At 47.4% G+C, this 6,000-nt stretch overlaps 1 protein-coding gene across 3 annotated transcripts in view; it reads right to left on the reverse strand.

Annotated features, from left to right (window-relative positions):
• The window catches only part of DENND4A (DENN domain containing 4A), a 598,128-nt gene extending 592,474 nt beyond the window's left edge, over nucleotides 1-5,654 (reverse strand). For all 3 annotated transcript variants that reach the window (XM_086957985.1, XM_086957984.1, XM_086957983.1), the window contains exon 1: nucleotides 5,593-5,654. The gene's annotated coding sequence lies outside the window, so the exon portion shown is untranslated. The remainder of the gene's footprint in view (nucleotides 1-5,592) is intronic.
• Between the last annotated feature and the right edge of the window lie 346 nt (nucleotides 5,655-6,000).

A 6,000-nucleotide genomic window follows, 5' to 3' on the forward strand; every position in this document is an offset into this window, starting at 1 on the left:
GTTTTTCTTTTGCTGTTTGGAAATGGAAAGATGTTATAACATGCTTTGCATTTCAGCTCCTTAAGCTTGTTAACCCTGATCATTCATAATCGTTTGTAGGTATTCTTCATGCTCTGGTTGGAACGCAGAGATTCTTTCCTTCTCCGGATACTGATGAGCTCCAAGCACCCGGCCGTCTCACTCTAGCATTTCTACGCCTTCCTGGGCCTTCTGGTATTTTTTATCAATAAAGCCCTTCGCCTTCTTGACTTGCTGAGTGTAATCGGTACATACTTTCATGAGAAAATTATGTTCCTGTCTAGTGAACATCATATATTCGAGCTGTCAACTTGTAGTCCTGATTTTCAGTCATCTTGTCCACCATGACTCCTAGGTTTAGCAGACTGAATTCAGTATTATGGAAATTCATACCCCAGCCTACGAAGTTAACTTGAAAACACTAAATTTGTAGCTGCCGCGGTCTACCAACTCTACAACAATCAACTGGAGTGGTGGTACACACACGCGATTCAGACCAAGGCCTAGCCTATTACAATAAAGGATGTAGTTCTCTAGGATGAGGGCTTGAAACGACAATCCCTCCTTGCACACCTCACCGTCTCCAGGATGACGGCCTTGCTTGATCCTGATGGTTGGTTTTTAAAGAGCCTCCCCAAAATACTTTCACAGCAAGCTGTTGTGCACTGTGCCGAACCACTGAAAGTATAAGGGCTAGCAATGAAACCTGCAATAATTCCTCCGCTCCTGGGGTGGCAGGATCTTTGCAATGCAACTGTAATTCTGTTAGCCCCGCATCTGCATGCATTCTTTAGCGTTCTGCAGCTACAGTCAGGCCACGCCTTACTTCTTTCTGGGGGAGCCGGGATAGAGGCTGTGTTATGGCGGCCGGCAGCAGCATAACCCATTCGGATGCTTCTGAATTTGATGTGCAGGAACCCCAGCACCACTCTGGGATACAGGTCGTACTGTCGCGATAGGCTGAGAGCAGAGCCCAGAGCCCCCTTTTGCCTGCACAGTTAGTGCCTTATTCTCTTCTCCGTCCCTGTCCTCCCTGATTCTTGGAAAGCCTTTTCGGCCCGGTGAATATTTGGCTAGCATAAACAATTGATCATTCTGTCCATCTTCTCTAATCACGGTTCTGTACACCTAATACGGCCGCCACCCTAACGTGCTCTTTTGCGCAGTTGTTTTGGTTTACGTAGTCTAGTCTATCACACTTGTAAATGTTTTTCAGAAGGGGCTTGTTACGCGTGATAATTGTGTGTTATGGTTTCTTTGTAAACATTGTTAATTTTGGCAAGTGCCTTGAATTCTTATGTCCGGCCAGATAACAAGCAGTTGTGAGACCTCTTGTAATAGTTATAGGGTATAGAGAAACTGGCATTTGCCCCGCGCATTTAGTGATCCTATTTATGGCCATTTGGTTGGGTACCAGGTATACTAGCCTGCTTGATAAATAGTTCATTATAGTGTCTGGTCAGAGCTACCAAGATTCCAGTTCAAATATGTCTGACATTTCCTAGTTTCGGTGTGCTTTGGTGTAACATTATAATGCACAGCTACCATATAACCCTGTATCATATGTCACAGCAGCAAGTGCTGACTGTTTATGTAAACATCCCTATGCCTTCTGGGACAAGTAGGTTTCGTTTTCCTAATATTCAGTAATATGCTCCTTTAAAATGATGTGCATCCCTGAACTTATTGTTACTATTTGACTGTAATATAGAATGTATTGTTACGATCTTCACGGATTGCATGCAACAGTTGCTTTACACAGGGAATCAGCTCTCCTCATAGCTACAGGGTCTCTTTAGTAAGATTTTATCACACTGCACAAATTAAACTCCTTGCATCCTGGTTTTGGTTGAATAACTTTTCTTTGAACAAGTACACATTGACAAATATTATGGCATAAACTATATCTGCAGATGTGCAGAGTATTATAAGCTATTTATTACTATTGCTGAGGAGGGGAGAGGCATCAAGACTCACTCGGGGCTTCGCCTATCATGAATCATGGCTCCTCCCCACACCCTAATAGAGCAATAAATAGAACATTACACTCTGCTCATCAGCACACTTACTATTGTCCTTACAGTTCTATACGTTTACCTCACTCTCAGAGTAAAACAATGAATAATACAACTCCAAGTTTGTCTAAGTGATCTGTAATATGACTCAGTCTCACTGGTTTGGGTTGTGCCTGTGCTCCTTCCTCAGGACTAGATTATTATTAAAAAATGTCACCACCCTAAAGTGGACCCTCATGAAGTAACCCAGCCATTCTTCACATGTTGGCCTTAACTACATCTGGCGCCTCTCCTACTCGGGGTGCATGCATGCTTTGCTGTATATGTCTGCATGATGCCACAGAGAAAAGAAAATACAGTTGCCTGCTATGTAAGCCAGGCACGGTGATACTACCCACAACCATTTCATGCTCAATAACCTGCTCTGTTGCAGGTATTAAAAGCAACAAGCTACTCAAGTCACTGGCTTCATTATACAACGCATAGCAGAGAAATATATTTGAACAAACAGTGAATGAAATGCATACGTTCAAATGATTTCAAACAGGAGGGTTAGCCAGCAGCTAAGCAAGCATTAACCAAAAGAAGTGATGTGATATAAAGAACAAGCATTGGCATAGCCAATATGTCTCACTTTTGTGACCTTATAAGTGTTTAGCCATGCAACAGTTGATGTTGTTGCACCAAAGATATTGTGCTGCATAACTAAATACTAAAAGGGTAGGCGACACCTATTGGCTATACCAATGCTGGTTTCTTGTGGGCTTTGCCTGAGCCCTTTTAATTTCCCTCAGAATATGCCGCAGTACGTTCTGGTTTCACGCTTATGCGAGATTGGCATTCTCCTGCTCTTTATGGTTTTCACCCATTCTATCTGGAAACATAACCTTGAAATATCTCTCTCTGATCTCATCAGACACACTTTGGGTCTAACACAGCTCAAAAGAGAAGCTGTCTCTCTCATTCTACCTCAAGTTCAGTAGAAGTTTCTCAGTATCTACATATGTAGTATTTGTATAGCCTGAACCTAGCAAAAAAGCCAGTTGGGCACTATACAGGATCAAAGGCAAGGATAAAGTCAACCAGTGATGGGAGAGGTAGTAGGTTACTGTTTTTTTTTTTACTGTTCTCTCTGTATACAGTCCTCTCTCAAGCTCTCATACAAGTCCGAGTAGTGCCAATAGACAGGCTCAACTGTAGTTTGTCTTCATGTTTTTATAGTGTCCGTCTCTCTTATCCTCACTCAAAGGTATCTTCCTATGTTATGTGAAAGTGTCATCTTCAATGAGTTGTGCAGGAATGCTCCTGTCAATTGATGGGTTAGACTAGAGGGCTGTACCAAATCGCTCAGCATTTTCTTTAGTGCTGCGTGGCAGGGTCTCGGTGATCCTCGTCTATGCTGTCAAGAGTTGAACATCATCTTTCTATGTAGTCGTCACTCGTACTTTATCGTAACGTCCCTATCAGTGTACGCGTGTAATGTTACAATTCTCCACGTTCTGTGGGTCAGCGGTCATGTGTATTAGAAATCTCACTTGCGTTGACAATGCCCCTGTCTCCGGCTCTCACGGGTGCTTTGTCAATGACACTGTTGTTCTTTTTGTGAACTCGTATAGTGCAGTGCTTCATAAAGCGCCTCCGAGCGATGTAGATCTCGGGTATTCTCTGGCAGTTTCTCTCTTTCAGAGCCACACTTAGCCTCTGGTATTGTCAGCTGAACCGTCTTTAAATTAGCTGTCTTTCTAGATGTGTGTCGCTCTTACTGCTTTCCCCTCGTTTCTCTTCCTTATTTGTCTGATCCCTTTCTTTCTCTGCCATCTCACCTGTCACTATCTCATCCTTTCCCTGCGTGGTTCATTCCCATGCAGCTGCACCCCTTTGCTACTTACTACTCAGTCCTTGGGTAGTTTCTCTGGAGGCCTTTGGTGTAGAGGGCCATGCCCTGGAGTGGTTTAGATCCTTCCTCGAAAACAGGTCCTTTCGAGTCTCTGCCCCACCCTTTCTATCTAAACCCCATCCTATTGATCAGGGAGTCCCGCAGGGCTCTGCGCTAAGCCCCTCTCTTTTTAATCTTTATGTTCAGCCTCTGGCGGCAGTGGCCAAAGAATGGGGCTTAACATTAGTATCGTATGCTGACGATACGCAATTGGCCATTGCCCTCTCAGATGGACCCTCAAACTTTTCCTCTAATTTTAAAAACGGACTCTCCGCGGTCGCCCAATGGATGACCACTAACTGTCTACAGCTCAACGGCGGAAAAACAGAGGTGCTCCTCCTCGGCAAAAACACCAGCCTTTGGAATGAGCACTGGTGGCCGTCCTCCCTCGGTACCATCCCTCCCCCCAAAACTCTTGTGAAAAACCTGGGTGTATGGATGGACGACTCACTCAACTTTCGAGCCCACACCAAGAAAGTTGCTGGCACCTGCATTGGCTTACTGAGAAGCCTCAGCCACATACTAGGCTTCTTTGACGCAAAGACCCGACAGCTTATCATCCAAGCCACCATACTCTCGCGTCTAGACTACGCCAATGTACTCCTTCTAGGCGCCAACAAATGTGAGCTAGCACGACTCCAACGCGTGCAGAACTCGGCCGCTAGAACTCTGATCGGCCTGCCCCGCAGATGTTCAGCCAGAGCAACCATCAGGAATTTGCACTGGCTCCCGGTTGACTCCAGAATCAAGTTTAAGACCCTCATCATGACCTTCAAAATTCTTAAACTTGACACTCCCCCTCTGCTTCAACCCCTTCTCACTCCCTATGCGCCGTCACGGAACCTAAGATCTTCCAACCAAAACCTCCTCTGTGTCCCACGCATAAAACTCTCCCGCATGGGCGGACGCTCCTTTAGGTTCCTGGGAGCCAAGATGTGGAACGAACTCCCACACCATATTCGCGCGCTGGACAACCTTCCTGCCTTCCGAAAGGCAGTGAAAACTTATCTTTTCCCTTGTCTCTAAACCCGCCTCTGTCCTCAGGCCCTCTTGCTCAGGATCGGATCTAGGTTTCAGCGCCGGGACGCCTCATTGCCGAGGCAGCTGTTGCGCTTCAACAAAACATTAAGATAAGATAAGATAAGGTCCCTGTTACTGTTTCACACCTTTCCCATTCCGGCTGCCTTCCTCGTGCGGTCTCTCGCTACCTCTAAATCCTGCTAGCGTCCCCATTATTTACATCACTGCGCTCACCCTCTTCTCTTACTCACACCCTAGACGCCTGGCACTCGAGTCTGACTTGCTCCTCGCTGGCTTCTCTGTTTCACGCTGTATGGGGGGCGCCGGCACCCTCTAAGCACGCACCACCTGTAGCACCTCTATTTTTGGGGCCGGTAGATACACTCGTCCCCCAGTCACTCTGCTCCCCCCAACCATAGCTTCCCGGAGAGCATGTTCTTCTTCCTGTCAGGAGATCGGAACCGTTAGACCGGCCACAGTCCTCCATCCCTGCTCGCGGGCAGGAGGGTGTAGTAATGCTGTGTCCAGTACCCCCCGGTGCCGGCCCAGGTAGCTCCACATCCTCCGGCCCCCCTGACCCTCCCTCCGGGACCCCCTCCTCACCTCAGGAGCTGTCAGTGCCTGCGCGGCTCTTACACTCTTCCGCCGCCATCTTGGCTGTCAGTGGGCGGGGAGCTGCGCGTGACGGAGGGAGGGGGCCGCGGACCCGGACCGCTCAACACACCCGACAGTGACGCCTCCCGCGACCCTGCGGCGAGGAGCACACCGGGGAACGCTGAGTGACGCACCGCACACCACTCCGGGGGTCGGCGTGCCCCCCATGACATGGGTCACTCCTTCAGAACGTCCTAGGTTTTTAGCTAAGGACAAGTTGCATTCTGGGATATGCAGTTTCCTAATGGTGCTCTAATAAACATCCCAGCATGAAGTTGGCCTAAAAGCTGGACTGGTTGAGGGTTTCACACATGACCTGGGAGACACTTAGCAGGTACAAATTCAAAGTGCGTTCCA

Source organism: Lissotriton vulgaris, chromosome 2_1, assembly GCF_964263255.1.
Source record: "Lissotriton vulgaris chromosome 2_1, aLisVul1.2, whole genome shotgun sequence".
Lineage (NCBI taxonomy): Eukaryota > Metazoa > Chordata > Amphibia > Caudata > Salamandridae > Lissotriton > Lissotriton vulgaris.